The sequence below is a fragment of the Triturus cristatus genome, chromosome 1_1, assembly GCF_964204655.1.
Source record: "Triturus cristatus chromosome 1_1, aTriCri1.1, whole genome shotgun sequence".
NCBI lineage: Eukaryota > Metazoa > Chordata > Amphibia > Caudata > Salamandridae > Triturus > Triturus cristatus.
Genome location: NC_140579.1, coordinates 377,275,845 through 377,298,361, shown reverse-complemented (window position 1 = coordinate 377,298,361; position 22,517 = coordinate 377,275,845). Strand labels below are relative to the sequence as shown.

Sequence of the window (22,517 nt, the reverse complement as noted above, 5' to 3'; positions counted from 1 at the left end):
TGCCAATTTGAAAGCACACTTACTGCTCTTTTTTTTTGGCAAGTGAAAATCACTTTTACAGACTGACACATTATGAAACCACTTTTCAGATTTTTTTAAATTGCACATGTCCAGACTGCTTTTTCAGACCACCACCATGTGTATCCTCGGTGACTGCCTACACTCCAGCAAGGGCAACCAGCCTTAGTGATGCTGAATGTATTTGCATTACAGACTGAAACCTGAAAACCCCACTCGCTTGTAAATACTGTGCATGATTATACATGGACAGGAGCTGGGTGTGTGCTAAGAGTCTGCTTCTGCACCAAAAAATCGCTCCCCCTTTCCATCTAATGCAACTGTGAAATCACCAGAGCAATACGCAATAAATCTCTGCCTGTAATTCCTATTTGCACACAGAGTCATGTTTTCACATTAGTCACAAAACGAAATTTCTTTGCCAATTTAAATGCACACTTACTGCTCTTTTTTTTGGGCAAGTGAAAATCACTTTTACAGACTGACACATTATGAATCCACTTTTTAGATTTTCTTAAAAAGCCCATGTCCAAACTGCTTTTTCAGACCACCACCATGTGTATCCTCGGTGTCTGCCTACACTCCAGCAAGGGCAACCAGCCTTAGTGATGCTGATTGTATTTGCATTACTGACTGCAACCTCAAACCCTTAAAGTATTCCTTATTTTTACCAGTACACCTTAATTTATCATGAAAAAATTGTCCATATTATTTTACATGTTCCTCACATTTAAATTTCTCCCAAAACAGAAAATAATAAACACAACTTCTACAAAAGGAATTCCAATTCTATTATTCATTTCTTAATTTACCATATACATCCCCTCTCAAACTCTAAACTCACCTTTAAAATTAGTTAGTTGTGAAAGAAATGTGGCACTCAAACAGCAGATTATCAGAGCCAGGATCTCTGTTCTCTACACCTCTCTCCTCTCAGCAGAACCAGATAATGGCAAACTTTCCCTCTATTTTTCCACACATATACATGTAAGTTTCAAATCTCAGTGCTTCCCCCTTTTTTTCAAATGTAATCACACATTTCTATTGGTTGAAAACCAACCCTTTTCCAAAAGTACCCTGCCCCCAACTTGACTTCTGCCTAGTACCCTTCCCCCAACTTGACTTCTGCCTGCTACCATAGCAACAGCTCATGGAACACTGCTGTGTGGAGTTAGGTCAGAAGTTCGCCACACAATGTTTCAATTCCACAGAGCAAGAGTGCTTGACTTTTCAAACCTAACAGCAAATCCATAGTACTGTTCTTTGGTAACACATTTTTTTGTACCAATACAAAACATGCTTCTATTAATTTACACATACAGCCTAGTTTTTATTCTAGAATGGTATGAAACAGCCAATCAGTTCTTTTTGTTTTGAAAAAAATATGTATGCCTCCATTTCCAAACTGTCTTTCTTTTCTTATTGCCATTCTACTGAAAGACACCTCCTGAGTGCATCAGTTCTCCTTTGAAGATGTTCACAGTGTGGATTGTAGGGCACAGCTATGTCTTCTGGAGTGAAAAGTTTGCAGAGAAAACAGGTATGGTGAGAGACCTTGCTTTGCCAAATGTAGACATTAAATGGATTGGTCAGAGAGGGTTAAAGTGGCACCAATTGATGCCATTGGTGAAATCCTTCATGCAAATCCAACACCCTGACCTCATAATAGTGCACTGTGGTGGCAATGACCTAGGCACTTTGACTGGGGTAGGTCTGGAAATGCTTATGAAGGACACCTTTGCACAACTGTTTTCACTTTTCCCTAAAACTGCCTTTGTGTTTTCCAACATATGCCAAAGGCAAAAATGGAACTGGTCCAATCATTTCTGTCCGCAAATTGACAAAGCAAGAAAGCACGTCAACAAATCTGTTTCTGCTTTCCTCCGTGACTATGGTATGGGTGCCATTTACCACAACAACTTGCGTTATGACATGCAAGACATTTATAGAGGAGATGGTGTGCACTTCAATGATGAAGGGAACAGAGTCTTCCTCTTGAACCTTAGACTCTGCATCGGTACTTACTTGTAGGTACCACTTAAAAAATCACTTCATAAACACAACGGCTCTTTTTAGAGCCCCCTAATATCTAAACTCTTAAATCTGCATTTCATTTCTTTTTAAAAAAAATTTTTCATCCGTACGCTTACCGTAAGCTTACCGTACGCGTACCCCGTGATTTTTTTTAAAATCCATAAATGTTTTCTTTGTACTTTTCTGTCCTTCTTTGACCCCCTCACAAATGTAAGGGGGTCTGTCCTCCTTGCCCCCTTTTCTTGTTTTCACACTTTTTTTTCTGAGTGAAACACACAAAATGGCGGCCGCCGCTTCCTGGTTTCGGCCGATTCGAATGTTTACTAAGATCTAACAGCCAATCAGAATCGCGCTCGCGCACGCCACCGTACGCGTACGGTAAGCTTACGGTAAGCGTACCGTAAGCTGGCTCAGATATATATATTGATTTAAATGCTATTTTCTCAGGACCTACTGAACAGATTTACACCAAACCTACAAAAGGCACTTCCTTGACCTAGGGACTACCTCTCTGCCAAATTTCTAGTAATTCTGTTCAGCCGTTCGGGCTGTAGCCCTGTCTAAAGGTCCTATGGAAAAATGCATGGGAAAAACGCGTTTTGGGACCCCCCTTTTTTCTCAGCCCCCGCTTGACGAATCCCCCCGAGACTTTCAGGGTAGGAGCGGAGCGTAGCACCCCACCTATTTTGAGAAATTCGCGAGGATTCGTCGACCGGCGCCAAAGGTATTCAAAATAGAATGTTGCGGATTTCCTATGGAAAAGGGGTCCTAACTATAACTACCTACTGGCGACCGCCAGTAGGTAATATATATATATATATATATATATATATATATATATATATATATATATATATATATATATTTTTTTTTTTACTAACCCAATCCGTGGCAGCCGCCACTGGGTGTCTAGTGGGTAAAAACTGCCAAAATGCCCCCGTAGGAGTAGAAAGAATTATGGGCCTGTTGATAGGGGGAGCCTTACCCATTGCCAGAGGGGGGCGCTCCCTCTCCAAATATAATCCCTTGTGGTCTAATGGTCTTTCTGCTGCCTGCTGGGGGAAGATTGTAGGAAAAGACCTCCTATCTACGACCGACGAGTGGGTACGGGCTAGGCCCAGTGCCTCGGAGGGCAGCTCCCACCCATTTTGCCAAGAGGCCCGAGAATAAACGCCACTTGTGGGGCCACCTCCATCAGGGGAGGACTGATTGATGCTGCAAGGTATCATTGCGGCGATCCAGGGGATAAAGTCCTCGCTGGAAACACATATGGACTTGGTCACGAATTAGGTATCCCTGGATCTGCGGAACATGAGCTCACGAGTGAAGGAAATAGAAGTCACTACCACCTCTCTCGGCCTGGACACTAGGACCCTCAAAAACCAAGTCCACGATCTATGAAAGGCTAATGCCCCAATAGAGGCCTGACTGGAGGACTTTGAACGTAGAGTGCGACACAACAACATACGCATACTGGGGGTTCCGGCGCGCACAGTGGGGTCTGCAGTAGACCTCTTTGTCGACGATCTGGTGACCAAGGAGCTACAGCCTCGAGGCCCGTCTAAATACTTTTCAGTGGAATGGGCCCACCGATTACGGGGGGTGCCCACGGGCAGGGGCAACCCCATGATCCATCATAGCCTGAATTTTTAACTTCAGAGACCGGAATGTGATATTACAAGCTGCCTGCAGTGCACACCAGTGACTTATGAGAATGCGCTAATAAAATGTTTTCAGGACTCTACGCTTACAGTTCAGAGACAACGCTACAGCTTTCTCGAAGTCCAAAAAGCGTTGGGGGACAAGGCAATTAGGTGTGCAAGTCTCTTATGAAACGAGAAAATGTTAGCAAAATCAAAAGAGAAAAGGAAGGTGCCCCAAAAATTAAAATAAAAACTTTTCTTTTATGTCACACATCCTTTACAGAAAATTAAAAAGCCCTGACGAGAATCCTGGTACTCAACGCTGAGAATTCGAAATGCATCTGCACATCAACAAAGCACAGAGGAATGACAAATTATATTCCAGTCTGAGAATTAAGGATTAATTTCTCCTTCAAAAAATAAATTCTAAACGTTTTTCCCTGTGCAAATAAGGATACCTGATATAGACACTAAAAGGAAGTCCAGGATCACTATTTTGTCCTCCATAATTGGTGGAAAAAGATACATGTATTGGATGTCTTTATGGTTTGTATTTTTTTCACTCTTTGTGTATAAAGGTGTATTGTGATGTATTATGTATAGTATGTTTTACCATCTATGTGGTTTCAGGATGTTTTGTAAATTGTTTATATATAGAATGTAGATATGATCGGACAATTGTCTTTTTCATGTTGAAACAAATTAATGAAAAACAAAAAGTAAAAAAGTAAAAGGTATAAATAAAATACCGGTACAGACAAAAAAAGAATGTATTTGGCCATAAAGCGGAATTGTTAATGCTTTTTAAAAAAAACATGAGGTACAGGCCTACCCCCCTTTTTAGGTCTCGCCTGAGCAAGCATGCGCTGCTCTACGAGACATTTAGTAAGTGGCTGTTAAAAGTGCTGCCACACACTTTTGCTGGCCTAGCGCTTGGGGTTACGCGCGCGAGCGTGCACGCAGCCGCTAGCTTTCAGCGCCCGATTAGGCGCCATCTGGACTGGCCAGCCTGCTTTTACTTTTGCCGTAGCACGCGTGAGCGCACCACTCGTGTGCTTTTTTACAATGTTCTCTTAGCGCGCTTGCGCGCGCGCACACCACTCCCGGGCTTGTTTAAATTCGCAGCGCGATCGTGCGCTTGTTTTTCTTCCGGTTTCTTTGTTATTCTTTTCAATCTTTGCACTACCTAACCTCAAGCCGCAGCAATTCAGAGCAGACCACTGAGGGGAGATTTCCCAGTTCTACAGTCCACCTCATAGTGTTTATTAACCCCTTCGGTGCTCATGACGGAACGGTTCCGTTGTGAGCCACGGTTGAGCTGTGCTCATGACGGAACCGTTCCGTCATGACCACGCCCGCGCAAGATTCCGTCAGCACAGCGGCGGAATTTGCGCAGCATGGAAGGGGTTAAACACGTATCAAGGAGAGAGAAACAATTGCTTCGGACAGCATGGACAAATTATTTCTATGTACGCACTTCAAGGGTCAGAGGTCACGGAATCTGCACACCCTGTGTCTACTTAGCTGTGTAATCAGCCAAACTTAACATTTACCCTTTACCTTTGGGGTCAGACCCACGCTTCCTGTCTGTCATCAATATCAGCCATTAATCGCACGGGGGACAACTACGCATTGTTTTCTTTCCAAATTAAACAGCATACACAGGCCCCGAAGGCAGGACTCGGAAACGCGCAGCTGTGGACCGCAAAGCCACAAAACCGCTTGATTCTTCGCTTGGCAGCTTGGCGTTCCCGGTGTTTGAATGTCACAGCCTTGTTCTACTTACGTAAAGCGCTCTCACGTTCCTATCCCCTATGTAAAACTGCACAAATAAAGTGCAAAGATAAATATACACACATTCTATCCTCTTTCCGTCGTCCCCACGTCTTTTAAGTTAAGTAGTCGCCTCTCCCTCGATGGACTCTCTTCAGCACGGCTGTCTCATCCTCACCAATCACAGCCTGTCTCGCCTGTCCCCTGCAGAATCTACCGTCGCCCCATGTCCTCGTGCTGCCACTAGTGCGCATTCTCCGACCACCCCGTGCACAGCAGTCTCCACCGCTAGTCTCACAGCCTCCACCTCACTCTTGCTCTCTCCTCCTCGTTTAAGTGCCTTACCTGCTCTTTCCTCTCATTTTCAGACTCGTGCTAGCTAGTGTGCCCACCTCTCTCTCCGGCCGGGCCCCTCTCCTCATCGAACTTTTCTTCTCCCTCGGTACCGATGTCCCCCTTTCTTCTTGCGTCACAGCTGCAAATCTCCATCCGTGTCAGTATCTCTTGCCCCCGTTACCTCCCCTTGATCACTTCCTGTCCCCTCACCCTCCCCTCCTTGTGTCTCTGCTGGGAAGCGGTCTCTTGGCCTCTGCACCCCCGGGCGCCTCCTCTCCGAGACTGATGCACACAGAAAGGCACGTAAACACGGCCGGGGAATGCCCGTTCCGGGCCCTCGGCCATCTGTCCTCCACTGCCAGCGACATCCGAGGCTACCCCTACAGCACCTCACCACCCTTTAAAGCAGGATCGAAGGGTGGGGGCGCCCAGCCAGCAGTTCTGCGAGAAGCCAACTAGTGCCCAACACCATCAGGCGTCAACTCAGACTTCCGCCCACAAAGAGTAGACACTGGGGTGCAGTCTTTCAAGAAATGGGATAATAAGTATCATAAACTACCAACAAAATAAATATTTTTTAAAAAACACACGCGATTCCACCTGCTCCACCAGATGCCCGATCTCTAGCAACAATAGTTAAAGTTCTGACCCATCTTTGCGGGTGACCTCTTATCACTTACTTACATTTGACATTTAATACTATACTTTCTAAACGCCTCCTAAAAGTCCCTGTAACAGCCCAAGGTGCAGCAGTCTTGTGCTGTGCTTCCAGGGTAGACAAGTACCTAACAAGCTAGCAGTTGGGCATACCGTGGGGCTTTCCTCACCTTTTTGTCCTGGATGTTAGTCTGGGTCAGCACCGGATTACCAGAAATACTCGGCAGGTAAGTAAAGAAGGTAGCATTCAACCTACAACCCGCTGCAAACACACTCAACTCCGGGCGCCGAAAGAGGCCCTGGCTGCAGAACAATTTCTGTGGTGCCTTCGTCATGGGTGTAACACCAGTGCCCGCGGAGAAGGAAAGACTCAACTGGCCAGGGCTCCCCATTCAGCCCAAGTCCAGTGAATATCCGTGAGATATGGTGGACTTTGGGAGCCCCTCTTCATGTTCTCCAGAGGGGCCCCATCACTTTGCGTTTCGCCAACGGCCTTCACCATCAGTATGCCTAGCTGGCAGTTGACCTCACCCATACCAGCCACAGCACCACAGGATAAAAGTGGGAACAATCCTGTGTGATATGACCTCATTGGCGGGATAACCAAGCTCCCAGCATGTGAGTAGCGGAAATGCAGTAAACCCACTACAGCCCTGTTAATCTTTGTTCTCCTGATTTTCAGGTGCTGTTGGAGTCAAATTTGGAAAAATTCGAAATAAAAATAAGAATAACTACAATCCCAAACTGCTAGTTTCCGAGGTACCCAAAGTTTTTAACATTACCGCTGACGAATCCTATAATCTGAGCTTTAATATTAGTCATATCCTCTGTAGGCTGGTGGAAAATGGCTGATCATTGAGGTACATCATATAATTTGGCTGGGCCCTTCCAAAGTTTGGGGTAAACCTCTGTCCAGCAAGAAGACCAGATTAAAAACAACACCAACAAGCTATTTGTACTGCATTGGCTTTGCCAATGCTTTTTATCGATGCTGTATATCATCAGTAAAAAGCAAAAAGCTTTTGGTGATGCTGTGCATCATTGACAAAAGAAAGGAAAATATATGTCATGATACGGCACACGCAGAGCACATTCATGTCATAATGCTATGGGTGCCCGCACCATTTTTTTCACCCATCCCAGACAGCAGGAGCCACAAGGCACAGAAAAAAAAATACAATTGCTAAAGGGCATTTCAGAAAGCTGAGCAGTCTGACAGCAAATGGTAGCTAAAGGGCCCTCCAAGAAAAAACAAGCATTGGCATAGCCAATAGGTCTCACTTTTGGGACCTTATAAGTGTTTAGTTATCCAGCACAATACCCTTGGTGCAACAACATCAACTGTTGCATGGCTAAACACTTATAAGGTCCCAAAGGCGAGACCTATTGGCTATGCCAATGCTTGTTTTCATATAGTAATACGGCCCTGCCTATTCCTCGACCCTTGGGCCTAACTCCCTTTTTTCAAAACAATATGTTAAACGGCATTCACCTGATGGTGGTCCTCCTACTGGAGATGCATCTGATGGCTAACACTTGCAAAGCCCTTGAGTAGGCATTCTATTAAAAAAAATAATTGCCGTTGACAGTGAAGCAATCCCCCTACAACCCCCTATGTAGATACACAACCCTCTCTGGAATATGGGAGGGGGAACCGATAAATATCCTATCAGTGTATATCCCTCTGGCCTTACACAGCATCACTCTTCTGGACTTGGGTGAACTCATAATAGGGGGTGACTTTAATATGACAATGCGTGATTCACTTGACCGTCAACCCCCACACCACGTGACCACTTCCCGCACACATTTGATGGACTTCTTTACAGCAATGGGGTTGGTATTGCGCACATACTATCCCATGACTCAGAATTTTACATTTCACTCGGAGGCTCATGGGCGTCTCTCCCGTATTGACCTCCTACTCACTTTGGCCCACCGCGTCTTGTGATTCTGAGAGATGCACTATTTGGCTAGGGAGATATCTGACCACTCCCCCATTTGGGCAATATATATGGCGTTGATAAATGGAGAACTAGCAAAGGTATCACTCTAAACCCATGGTATCTGATTATCCTGGGCATTAGAACAGACCTGTGGAAGGCCTCAGAAAATTATTTGAAAGAAAACGAAACCTCAGTGGACTCCTCTCGAATCCACTGGGAAGCATATAAGATTGTAATTAAGGGTGAAGTACTCTCACTGACGGTGGGGCATAAAAAGGAAACTAGGGTGACGGTTGAGAAACTCAAGAGCGGCATCATAGCTCTAGAGGTTCAACTATGTATTGATACTACAGTTGACACTAAGCATGAGCTGGACCTTAAACTACAGGAATATAGGGATCTAACTACTGGTGCCGCCAGGGCTAATTATCGCATGCCTCAATACTGTGTATATGAACTCGGCGACAAGGCGGGAAAGTTGATATCATGGCTTGATTCAAAAGGAAAATGCGATTCGATGGGTTACCGGGATCCCCAAGATATTGCGAATGCCTTCGCAGATTACAATGAGCACCTACACTCCCCAGTCGGGGCTACGACTAAGTGAAATTCCCACGACTTTCTCTGTGATTTACGACTTCCTACCCTCCCTACTGAAGATAGAGCCTTCATGGAAAGTCATTCTACAGAGGATGAAATTGCCCGAGGGATTCGCAATATCGCATTAGGCAAAGCAATGGGGCCGACCGGGCCCCCGGTAGAGTTATACAAGATTACTATGACTCTTATTGCACCACAATTACTTAAAATGTACTTGGAGAGTCAGGAAAAGGGAGTGCTCTCCAGAGACCAAAGGCTTGCTTCCATAGTAGTCATTCATCATAAGGAGGGTAGGCCAGCTGAGGACTGCTCCTCCTGCAGACCCATTTCCCTCTTCAACGCCGAGGTCAAAATTCTGGCAAAACTAATAACCCTTGGACGAATACAAATTATTACCAAATTGGTGCATCCACACCAGTCCGGTTTCATGCCAGGCAGAAACACGACCTTAAATCTGCGATGTCTCCACAGGATGTTGGGGCTAGCCCATTCTATACAAGAAGACGCAACAATTTTGTCCCTTAATGCTCGGCACGACTGATCCTCGACGTACCATGCCACGGCCACATCACCCCCCACCTGAGAAACCTGCACTGGCTCCCCGTCAACAAGAGGATATCCTTCAAGCTCCTCATCCACGCACACAAGGCACTCCACAAGACTGGCCCAGCCTACCTCAACAAACGACTTTCCTTCTACATCCCCAACCGCCAGATCCGCTCCGCCGACCTCGCGCTCGCCACTGTCCCGCGCATCCGAAGAACAACCACCGGCAGGAAATTCTTCTGCCACCTCGCCGCCAAGACCTGGAACACCCTCCCACTGAGCCTAAGGCAGACCCAAGACCTGCTGACCTTCAGGAGGCTACTCAAGACCTGGCTGTTCGATCAGTAGCACCCCCCCCGCAGCACCTTCAGACCCTCACGGGTATGTTGTGGGCTCTACAAATGTTTGATTGATTGATTGATATGTGTGACTACACACTGGGATGGAAGCAAGCAGCGCCCACACAAACCCTCCAGGGAGTCAGGTTCCAGATTTCCCCTACGAGTTTCTGTTACAATCATGGGGGCAATGATTTTCACATTTATTTGTACACTATTGATAGTGAAAGCTTGAAGGAATGCTCAACTCTGTTTTGCAAAAATTCAAAATTTTCATTGTGTTCTACCACATCGTTTGAACATTTTTGTACTTGTGGATCTGGTGTAGCATGCTTCGATTCTGCATTTGCATGGAGGGTCTTTTAAGTATATTAAGCGTAGATGTATATATGTTTATTCTTTCTACATATTTTAAAATAAAACCTAGCTTCAAAGGTCATTTGCTTTTCATAAAGAAAAAGCTTTTTAAAACTTCTCTCTAGTAAAAGATTGTTTTTACAAACGTCTGCAGACAGTAAAAAATGGCCGACAGAGGTAACACTAACACTAACACTCAGACGGATCCTGAAATTCTCCGGTGCACCTCCGTCCGTCCTTTCTCTGTTTCCACTGCTGTCACTCGGTGCTCGCCACATGACCCGTAGGTGTTCCCGGCTGATGGGCTAGTGTCTTTGCTGTTTAAAGGGTGGCGGCAGCAGTTGGAGGAGCTCATGACCAGCGGAGAGGTGAGGTGGCTGTGGGCGGACAGGTCAGGCGCTCAGGCCTGCCAAGTATCACGCATCGGGTGTGACTCTAACGCATTTCAGTGTGGTGTTCCACATCACCGCACTGAAATGCATTGCCACTCACTGTCTCACTCTATTCTGTACCAGCGCTGAAACTGCTACGCCAGGCTGCTAGCATGCGCCTGCTGCTCCCCGCAGAATTGCCACCAGGCTCAGTAAACAGTTAATGCGCTTGTCTGCTGGCTGAGTGCTACAATGTATACAATCTTAGCCCTGCTCTGCCTGGCTGCAGTGAAATATTCCTGCCTGGCTGTCATGCCCAATTATACCGAGACCCGGGGCGGGGCCTGCCATGGTTGCCAGCGCCTTGGTATGTTCCCATGGACCACCCTGGTGGCCTGTGTGTAAAGATGCATTACACTTTCGCTGTAAAACGCAGTATTACCTATCATGCTAATAAAAATTTGCTTTACTGGCACGCGCAGTGACAGTCTTGATCACCTTCTGAGCTGCCGCCTGCCTGTGCTGTTACAGTGGAGAATTTACTGCTCCCTGGCAGTTTTAAGCTATGCAGTGCTACAGTGTAATAGAAATTCACCCAACAGGCACTGCAGCATAATTAATGACACCAGGTTCATGCCGCTGCAGCGCGACTAGTGAGCAGGCGGTTACTGTTAGAATATAGTGACACAGACAGATCCTTATCTCCGGGTTAAAACTGCTCCTCTTGTAAGATGAATTGTGCCTGCTTTAGTGCACTCGCGTGATTTGAAAAGGAGCAGCACTTCCAGGTACTGAGTTCAAAGTCTGTGCAGGGTATTGCTTTCATTATATAACTGTTACCAGGGGCAAGCAGGGGCAGCGGATTGAGGATTCACACACTTCCCGTACTTTACGGGTGTTAAATGCTATGGAGACCAGGCGAGTACAGCCAGTACGGTAGGCGGGCAGCATGCGCTCCGGAATCGGGGTAAGAGAAAACACACACCTACACCTTGGTTGTACTTCGGTGCACTGACCCGGATCATCCGGTCCAGCCCCCATTTATTTACTTGACCTCTTCCGGGTCACAGCCTAGACCACCCGCTCCGTGAGCAGGGGGGTGTTCCCCTTGAACATAACATTCCTCCTTTATTATAGCAAAACAAAAACCAACAACAACACCGGTTGGAGAAAACCTTCCAGTATAGAAAAGGAGAGAGAGAGAGAGAGAGAGAGAGAGAGAGAGAGAGAGAGAGAGAGAGAGAGAGAGAGAGAGAGAGAGAGAGAGAGAGAGAGAGAGAGAGAGAGAAAAAGAAAAACACTGCATTTCTTTTCCTCAGTCCATCACAAAACCTTTCAGTCGAGACGACACCGCCGGATTGGCTCGGAGATGATATCTGTGTCCACCTCGACCTTCGCTCCCATCTCTACTGCCTTCAGCTCCCACTGCCCCTGGCGAATGTTCCACAGCTGCCCCGGGCATTGGGGGGGCTGACCCAGGTGAGACACTCTCCTCGTTGAACACGTCACCCATCGGTTCGCCATCCTCAGACTCTGGCACCACCTCACTTGGTTGTGCCGGACACTGGTACTTTTTGAACTGGGAGATGTTCCGGGTGACTGTCTCGCGACCCCTCTTGGTGACGTACACGTTTGTGCGAACGGAGTTAGCCTCATGTGCGATGTCGGTGGTGAAGACGCCTAGCACAGTGAGTGGTGTGCCGGAGCCATAGGCAAACACCTGTATGGACGTAGGCTTTAGGACAGGCTGTATCGGGAAGGATCTCAGCATGGACTGGGCCATTATGTTTATGGACGCACCTGTGTCAATCAGCACCGGCGTCAGATGTCCTGCAATCTTGACGTTACACTTTGGGGCCCTCCGTCTCGGACATCCATCAGGTTGCAGGGCGTGAATTACATGGACCGTGCCTTCGTCCTCATCGTCGTCCATGTCATCTTCCTCAGCCTCCTGTTGAGGGGCCTCCACCGCATTGATCTGCCGACTTTGTTGCCGCTGACGTCCCGCCGAGTGGCACACTTTGGCTAGATGGTTCAGACGACGACACGCTGAACACCTTTTCCCTTGTGCAGGGCATGGACCTTGGTGTGGGTACGGTCCTCCACACATGTAGCAGGAACGAGACGAGGGTGGTGGTTTGCTGTGCTCCGATTTCTTTGCAGGTGCTTTCTTCGAGGTGGTCGCCACCACCGCGTTCACTGGCTCCGTCTTCACTTGACGTTGAAGGGCTGTCTCCATATGTGCGGCGCGCACTTTGGACAACTCCTTAGATCGGCCCATGGTGAGAATGTCGGCCATGGAGATTCCGGGCGTTTCGAGGACCCTTTCTCTCAGCTTGACGGACGAACAGCCCTGGATAAACTGCGCCCGCAGCTCGTCATCTGTGTCCGGTAGGGTACAGGTACTTGCCAGCTCCTTCAGCCGAGCATAGAAGGTGTCAACGGATTCCTCCGGTTGTTGCCTAGCTTGTCGTAGGAGAAAACGTTCGTAATCTGGATTTGCTAGGGGTTCAAAATGCGCGGTCAGAGCTGCCTTGAGCGTAGCATAGGTGTGGGGAGGGCCGGCTTCCACCACGGATTTGGCCAGTCGGTGAATGGCAGAACCACCCAGATGCAGTAGCATGGGCCGATGTCGTTCGGGCTTGAGGCCGACTGCGGCATAATAGTTCTCCAGGCGCTCCAGCCACTCTTTCCACTTAGCCACCTGGGCGGATGGCGGGCCGTCCACTATGAACGCTTCAATCGGGGGCACCGTCGTCATCCTCACACCGGCTAGGCGGGAGGTCCGATTCAGCAGGCGCAGGCGGACCTGGGCGCGACAGAGTATGTGCTACAGGGGTGGACGCAGTCAAGAAAACCAACCCCTCACCTCCGGCGCAGGCAGTGGTGAAATTGCGGCCTACAGGCACTCAGCAGCCAGGCCTCAGGGTCCGGGCGGTCAGCGTAGGAGGGCGCGCCCCACGTGGCAATCGGATAGGCCCCCTGGGCTAAACTCAGCAGTCAGGAACACCCCGCCGTCTCCCAGCAGCCCTTAAGACACACCGATGCCTCCACCACAGCCAGCAGGCCGCTGCATAGGGCACACACACAGGAACTGACCGGGAAGAGCAGGCTGTAGGTGGCGTCCTTCTTTCCTCCGTGCAGCACCACCGGGACTCAATCTCCTGCGAGGAAGCAGCCAGGCAGCAGGCCGGCCGAAGAGAGCGCTCCCACACGCGCTGTATGCACGGCGCCAGGCACGTGCGCGTGCTTTGTCACCGTGACGACATCGGCCCCGATGCGGGCCCTGGATGAAGAGCAAAACAGGGAGGCGGCAGGTACAGGCCGCGGAGACGCACGCACGTGCGAGAATCAGCGCTCCGAGTGGCAGCCGCCACCAGAGCGGGTCAGGCAGCGCTCCGGCGCTCAGGAACACACACGGGCTCCGGGGGAGCAGGCAGCGAGGATTCAGCCTTCGTGGGTCGGGAGTTCATCAAAACCCCCTCGTCGCCAGTTGTTAAATGCTATGGAGACCAGGCGAGTACAGCCAGTACGGTAGGCGGGCAGCATGCGCTCCGGAATCGGGGTAAGAGAAAACACACACCTACACCTTGGTTGTACTTCGGTGCACTGACCCGGATCATCCGGTCCAGCCCCCATTTATTTACTTGACCTCTTCCGGGTCACAGCCTAGACCACCCGCTCCGTGAGCAGGGGGGTGTTCCCCTTGAACATAACAACGGGAAGGCCGGTGCCCGTACAATACTATCTCTGCCGAGGCACCTATCTTCCTAACGAAACACATCAATTACCCGGACTGTTTTTGTGGCATTGAAGGCTTACTTAATTATACCAATAAACTCTCTAAACTATCGCCGCCAAACCTGCTTTCTGTTACAGCTCCCCGAGTCACGTCAGATCCCACATGGACAAATTGTTGCGAAGGAGCCGTGTCCGGTCGTCGCTCATTCTGTGGCAGGATGTTTCATTTCCTGCCTGCCAGCCGGGCCCCAAAGCACCCAGGAAATCAATCCCCTGCTGCAAGGCCTAGAGTTAAAGGAGGAAGCCGGTGTTTAAGGATTGACCGACCACCTGCTCACTTCCTCCTGACCTGGAACCTGGACATTTGCAGTTGCCGTGCGTGCCCAGCCCAGGCAGAGCACAACTTATGCCCTGGACTCACCACGCCAGCGTGAGTCTCGTAGTGGGAGCAGGTGGCACAGGCTGAGGCTGCACTGCAGCAGGGCTCACTGACCGACTGTGAACAAGAGACAGGCTAGTGAGCCAGGCAGAGCCACTCCTGCAGCTCCTCTCGGTAAATCATTCTCACAGCTGTAAAGAGATTCAGGTAAATCAGCGATTCATTTATTAATCTGCTACTGCTGACATTTAAAAAGTTTGTGTTACAAGAATGGAGAGGGGACTCCAGCACGGAATAGCCGCGAGCCTTGGAAATGGGCACACTAACTTGTCTGTCTGTGTTGTAAATGGAGGGCCATCTAAGGTGGAAGTTTTGTCTCAACTAGCAGTTTTGCTGATTTACTAGTGAAAAGTGTTTAATATCCGTGCTTGACAGTGGCACTATGAGCAGCAGCCTTTATTTTCCCAGCGCAGTGAGACTTGCTAAGTTAGAGGTAAGTCAGGTGATTAAGGTTCCCCCTAGAGAGAGGTCAGAGTTTTGTCTACTGGCACTTTTCACTCTGACCATAAAGCAGCGCAGAGGGTTAATATGCCTACTGCAAACAAAGTGTACCAGCATATTGTATTGAACTGTATTGTATGTGGATAACTCAGTGGGTTGCTGCATTTGTCAGAGATCTCTTTGTTACATATGGTTCAGCCACCAACTGGAGCAGAGGTTGGGGTGGAGGGTGCTGATTATTTAAAAATGTAACAATTGCTTTAAGCGCACCTGCTGCAGGGTTCGACTTTCTTCTTGCTCAAATGAGTGTGATTTCTGATATTTGTCTATTTCAATAGACTTCATTGTATGATTTTGGTCGCAAGAAAGTGCCACACATTTAGTCGTTAAATGACTCTCATAAATCCACTGAATCTATGAAAAGGTCACACATATGTAATCTGAAACATCAGTAGCTATACTCAAATGGGTGCAATTTCTGATATCTATATGATTCCCTCGTCTTCATTGCTTGATTTTGCACATGAGAAAGTGTCACTCATATTTGTTGGAATGTCACTCATAATTACACTGAAATTATGAAAATGTCCCATTTAGCAATCTGAAACCTTGGCAGCTATGGGCGCTTTGAGTGCTGGTAGTTGAGAAAGGGTGGGTGGCACATTGTAATAAAGGGGACGGTTATTTCAAAGTAAAGAGAGCGGGTACTAAACATGGGAGATGCTGGTTCTGTTAACTTTAACACACATTCTCTAATGTCGCCCTCCCTCTTTGTCCTGCACCACTAAGGGGTAGACGAGGCTGTCTAAAGCATGCACATTAATCCTTAGTGTAAGAGAGTGAGGACGAAGTGAAATGTAAATATGCTATATTGACAGGTGAGCTAGCAGTCTCCTAATCTGTTTATTCTCCAACCTCATATAATAGTATTTTCTTTGTAATATTTGTCTAGTTTATGAGGAACTGCCTTTTTATTTAACAGTTCCCTCTAATTCCTTCTATTTCCTTTTATATAGTAGGTGCCTTGATAATAACGGAACATGAACATTTGACATACTGGTTAATGATGTGACCTCATCCATCCCGTTCCCTTCCCCCTATAACGCTTTTGGGAAGTGCCTGGTCAACTTGAGCAGATGCGTTAGCCAATAGCTCTGACTAAACACTTCTAAGGTCCCAAAGGCGAGACCGATTAGCATTGCCAATGCTTATTTAAGTATGCTATATATTCCCTCCGAGATGCCAAGAGCAGGTCTTCTAGGTGATGGCTTGGTGGTCCTTTTGTTGTAGACATGGGGCTTGCTGCTCCTAGAGGTGACTGCAGACTCAAGATTATCAAGCCTAGATAACCCCTGAGAGCAGACTAAGGGCCTGATTTAGATCTTGGTAGTAATGGTCTCACCTTCGCTTTTCCATCAGACTCCCGTCAGCCTACTTGGCGGTCCTCCTGCTGTATTCAGATGTTGGCGGTTTTATGGACGAAAGACCGTCTGAGTCCCGCTAAATTCGGCAGGATTGTTCGCCATCAAAATACGGCGGCCAGGATTCCGAAAGCTCGATGGAGTACTTGAAACCGCCACCAACGAGGGACGGCAGGAGTCCTATCAAAGAACTAAATCAGGCCCTATAACTTGGAAGGGAAAAAAACTTGAAATACTGAGGAAAAAAATCTTACAAACTGCAGGCCAAGCTCGTGGATTATTCACGTGGACCCAAGCTCATCTCAGGACACACAACAGCGGACTGCAGTGTCCTGAGCACCATCATGGAACTACAGAATGTGGAGACTGCACACACACCCAAGAGAACACTCGCTAGAATAATTGCAAAGCATCTGTTCAGACTCCTTTATAGAGTGAAACGTACAGGAAATAGAACCTAGTACCCTAGAAGAGGAAAACCTCCATGATGTCTTGGGAATCAAGGAACAAGAACAACTTTTGAAAATACTTGCCCTACCTATAAATTCAGAACTGCATTTCACGTTGCAGATTCCCAGCACTCTCTAGCCCAGCTCACCCTAGCATGCACTGCAGCAGATAGCCGTTTCCTGAACGCCATCAGGGAGCAAGGAAACACAGACCGCACATACATCTAGAAGATGCAGCCTTTTAAGTAGGCAGACATGATTGGCTCCCTGAGAGGTCCTATAAAGAGCATAATACATTTTCCTATGGGCTGGAGTCTGGTGCCACCCCTGAGAGCAATCCTGGATTCCCTAGCCCCTCAGTTTGAAGACCTCTGCTGCAGATAGTTATTCTAGGGCATTTAATGTGTGCAGAGAGATAGCCTAGTGTAAATACTAGCCATGTGCATGTACTAATTGCTGGAAACCTTGTTTAAACGATATCTGTAAAGAGATACTGTTTGGTAGATACTTTTTTTAGATGGATATTGTGGGGTCTGTAGAGAGTTAGTTAAAGATTAGGATGTAGCTGTTCTTAAGTTTAACTGTGGCTGAGGCTGTACAGATCTTACAAATGTGCAATAGGTATGTAATATTCAGCTTTTCATTAACAAAATGTTTACAGAAGTAGATTACCTCTTTCTTTCTAGAGTTCGGCTGGATCTGTTAGTGACTGTGACAGCCACACATCTTCCACTATTCGCACCTTTCCTGAGAATTATTTTCTCGGGATAGTCATTCCTGAAAGAGAACGCAAAGGGTAAATTATTCAGATCAGTGAAACTTATTGATGACAACAGTTCGTATTCATAGACAACCTTTGGTTACACAGCTCACTTCCACCCACATTCCCACATCCAGACAACACAAACACCCTCACTTAAAATGCAGCATTGATCTTAAAACTAGTGGACATTCTTAAAGAAACTCGTCTCTCCCTCCTGGGCTCTATTTTATGTCGTGTCAAGCACAGCCGCACACAGTCAAGCACATCAAGCCCTAGATCGTCGGCCCTGCACCTTGTTTATACCTGTAAGCAAGTTCCTGCTATTCGAGAGGACACATTGTGTGAGCAGAAAATGTCTCCTTCCCACATGTGGGCACCCTTTCTCAAACATACTGATTCCTTATCCTCTCCCCCACGTGCCAGTAAAACCCAGAGGCCACTTTAAAAAGTCTTATAGAAATGAATTCCCTTCTTGTTGCAAGATCTCATTACTTTCTATAGGCCTGGCTTTTTGACTCATCTGACTCAGATCACTCTGCTGCCACTACGCTTGTCTTTAAAGTAGTTAATCAGGAGTGCCCTCAAAAGCTCATTGGCGGGGGTCGCTGTTATTCCTTGCCTCTATTCCTGTTTTCATAATTGCAATTTTCTTTTTTTTTTTTTTTTTAAAACATATTTTATTGAGTTTTTATAGTACCACTTGGGAAATTACCTGACATAAACCATTTTGAGACAAGATAATGACAAGCTACCAAGCATGGAAATATAATTGGGTACAGTTTGCATATATAAAAAAATTGAAAACAAAAACTTTACACAGACTTTCCCACCCACCTCCATTGGCGAGCATGTTTAGATACAAATGTGTGCCCGAAGAAAGAGAACAATATATCAGACATCATGGCCCAGAACATCCTATGGAAACTGTGTGGTGATGTCATGTTATTAAGTCACATGTGGAACTCTGTTATGTCATTCAGAGTGTTGGAAGACTACTGTTATCCAATGTTCTTTTACTGTCAGTTGTGATCTCTGCCCTGGTAACATAAGGGACGGCTCTCTGTATCTGAGAATAAATCTACCAATTAATCAACACGGACTACTCTTCATTTCATTGGCGACAGAGGATGGGATTTCGGTCTACAAGCCATCATTATACTACAAGGTGCCAATTCTGACTTCCTTGTGTTCAGACACAGCGTATCCTGATTCCTTGAACTTGAACTCCTACAGTGAGTAAGTTATTTTTTTCATGATCTTGTTTCCACGGCACGTGTTTTATAATTTGGGACAGCTTGGCTTTGAAACGGAATGAAAGATGCCGAGTTAAAACAGAGAGCTGTCCCCTTTTTGATCTCTGCTTGGATTTTGAATTCTGCTTAATTGACTTGATTTAATATGTGCACACTGCATAAAAGCTCGCAATATATGGGATACAGTCCGATGGTTGGTTTGCCTAAAGGGAAGTAATATTTTCCTCAACGAGCATAAGTATAGTAAATTGTCGCGCATTGTTTGAAAGCTTCCACGCGACTTAGCACTCACCAGCTCGTCAACGCTTCGTCATCCTCCTCCTTCCGAATCCCTTACGCTCTGAGCTCTTCAAAGGAACATCTTGACGTAGCAGTACAGTGGAACGCAACGTTGATTGTCATCGGAAGCTCCTTACTCACGCTGATGCGCACAGCGAATGCGCGTCAATTTCATCGCTCTACACGGTGATATGCACAACAACTGAGCGTCAGGTTCATTTATTTGTACGCTGATACGCACAGCAAGAGCGTGTCAAATTCAAAGTGGATCACAAGTTTCACATTGCGCTGATGCGCACAGCAAACACGTCTTGATTTCATTTGTTGAAAGGAATTTATTTTGTATCGCGCTGACGCGCACAGCCTTGGATGGTATTATTAAGAACACTATTCTAGTGTGTATACGCTCAGCTTGCCAGTCAAACATTGTGGTCAAATAGTATTCAAATTTACTTTCACCATTTTTTAAAAATAATTAAATACTGCCACCTGTGGTAATCTCTACTACTACACCATATTATCATCTATAGACAAAACAAAAACGGTTGTAATTTTGCAATGTTTTTTTTTTTTTTATGTTTTTCTTTCATTCTTTTCATATTGGCTTTGTACACTTTGTAACATGCAGAGTGTTACTCCTCCTGCACCATTTTTACAAGAACCGGGTGAACCTCCACTTGAATGGAAACTATGGATTAGATCTTTTAAGGCTTATCTTGGTGCTATTGATGGTCAGAGATACAGGCCGGAAAGGAAGAAAAATGTAATGTACTATCATTTGGGTGTTGAAGGTCAAAATGTTTTTGATCATCTGACTTTGAGGCACCTGAGGGAGAAGATCCTGATGAATTTGATACAGCAGTCATTCAATTGGATAAGTACTTTGCAAAAACGAAAAACATAGTAGTTCATAGATACAACTTTTTCACTAGAGCACAAAAACCTAACGAAAGTTTAAACACCTTTATTACTGCGTTGAAAGTCCTTGCTGCAAAATGTGAGTTTGACAATTTCACCTCGCAGTTGGTAAGGGATGAACTTGTTGCTAGATGCTATTGTAAAAAAGTCCAACAAAAATTACTCACTTGTAAAGATCCCACTCTTGATGAAGCAGTAGATATCGCTAAAAGTATCGAAAGGACCATGGACGACGCAAAGCAACTTGAGTCTGCCTTATCGAATTCGACCATTTCTGGAGCAATCAACTCAAAACCTTCAATTTATGGTTCTTCTTCATGGAATGCTCCAAGAAGACCCATTACATTTAGAGGTGGAAGAGATTTTACACCAAACAGAGCTGGAAAAACATTCACACCTAACAGACAATATAATTATAACATAAGTTGTTATAGATGTGGGTCATCCATGCATGTATCATCTTTCAAAAATTGTCCCGCACTCAACCGTCAATGTACTAAATGTGAAAAAATTGGACATTTTGCTAATGTTTGCATGGGGGGTAAAAGAGGCAATGTAAGATGTGTAATCAATGATTCTGAAGGTGTACTTAATGATTTTGATAGTCAACTCAGTGACGAAGTCACTAATGAGGAATATCTTGAAGTTGTTAAAAATTGTACAAACAACTGTGTTACACAAAATATTCCTGATCCAGAGGTTGATGTTGTCATTGACAGCAATCACATTCAACTTCTTGTTGACACTGGTGCTCGCATCACCATAGTGTCACAAGATAAATATCTTATGCATTGGTCCAACAAAAATCTGCTACCTACCGACATACTCACGGTAGCCTTTGAGGGTAGTAAAATTGACCTTCTTGGTTATTTTTGTGCAAGTATTAGTGTTTTCAATTTAACTATCAAAGGTAAAGTTTATGTAGCCAAAAGGGGCATCAATGTCCTTGGTCTCATACATCAAGCAGAGTTTGGTCTTACCATTAAACCTGGCCTACCTAATCCAGTTTTCATTGACAATCAAAGTCACCATAACCTTCTTAAAAATATTAGCTCTACTGTTGACTCTCAATTAAGTACCTCTTGGGAAAAAAAATATGAAAAGATTTTTGAGGATCGTTTAGGAAAAATTACAGATTTCCAGCATTTTATCAAAGTCAAAGTTGGTACTTTACCAATCAAACATAAACTTCGCAATGTTCCTTTAAGCATTAGAAGTGATCTTTCAAAACATTTGCAATCTTTATGCGAGCAAGGCATAATAGAGAAAGTTGAGTCCACACTTTGGCTTTCTCCCATAGTTTTGGCTAAAAAGAGATCTGGGGATCTTAGGATGTGTGTTGACTTGAGGAGTCTCAATGAAGCAATTTGGGTTGATAGTTTTCCTCTTCCGCATATTGAAGATCTTATCGCTAAAGTAGGGAATTCTTCATGGTTCACCAAACTTGACCTCAAAGCTGCTTACCATCAAGTTGAATTGCATCCTCAGTCCCGACATCTGACAGCGTTTGTTACTCCTGATGGTGTTTTTCAATTTTGTCGTCTTCCTTTTGGTCTCGCCTCAGCTGCAGCAATATTTCAGAGATTAATGACAGAAATGTTTAGCGGTGATCCCAATGTAGTGGTTTTTCAAGATGATATTCTTATTTTTTCGCAAAATGAAGTTGAACATGATGTTGTGATTGATAGAGTGTTCAATGTTTTGTCGAATAGAGGTGTCACTTTGAAAAAGAGTAAATGCATTTTCAAAGTAAGGGAAATTGAGTATTTAGGACATGTCATTTCTGAGCAAGGAATCAGACCCAGACCAGGCCTTATTAAAAGTATAGTGGAGGCTCCCTCTCCCCAGAACAAAGAACAACTAATGTCATTTTTAGGCCTCTGTGAATTCTACTCTAAATTTATGAAAGATTTTGCGAAGACCACTGAGTGTTTTAGAGCACTACTTAAGAAAGGTGCGGATTATGTATGGTCTGAAGAATGTCAAAAAGGTTTTCAAGCCATCAAAACTCAAATTGTTAAAGCACCTGCCTTGCAAGCGTTTAAAGAAGGAAATCAAACTGTCATCACTGTTGATGCTTCTGATTATGGTTTAGGAGCGATTCTCTCACAGTATGCTTGTGGGAAGGAATATACAGTTGGTTTTGCTTCCAGGACTCTCCGTCCGGTTGAACGGAAGTACTCTGTGATTGAAA

General features: G+C 45.8%; 1 long non-coding RNA gene across 9 annotated transcripts in view; it reads left to right on the top strand.

The window, feature by feature from the left end:
* The window catches only part of LOC146870241 (uncharacterized), a 279,741-nt gene that overhangs the window by 172,499 nt on the left and 84,725 nt on the right, over positions 1-22,517 (top strand). For 6 of the 9 annotated variants that reach the window (XR_014970069.1, XR_014970070.1, XR_014970081.1 and 3 more), the window contains exon 5: positions 18,998-19,105. The exons of the other annotated variants lie outside the window; for them this stretch is intronic. This is a non-coding gene — a long non-coding RNA (uncharacterized LOC146870241). The remainder of the gene's footprint in view (positions 1-18,997; positions 19,106-22,517) is intronic. 9 annotated transcript variants of the gene reach the window in all.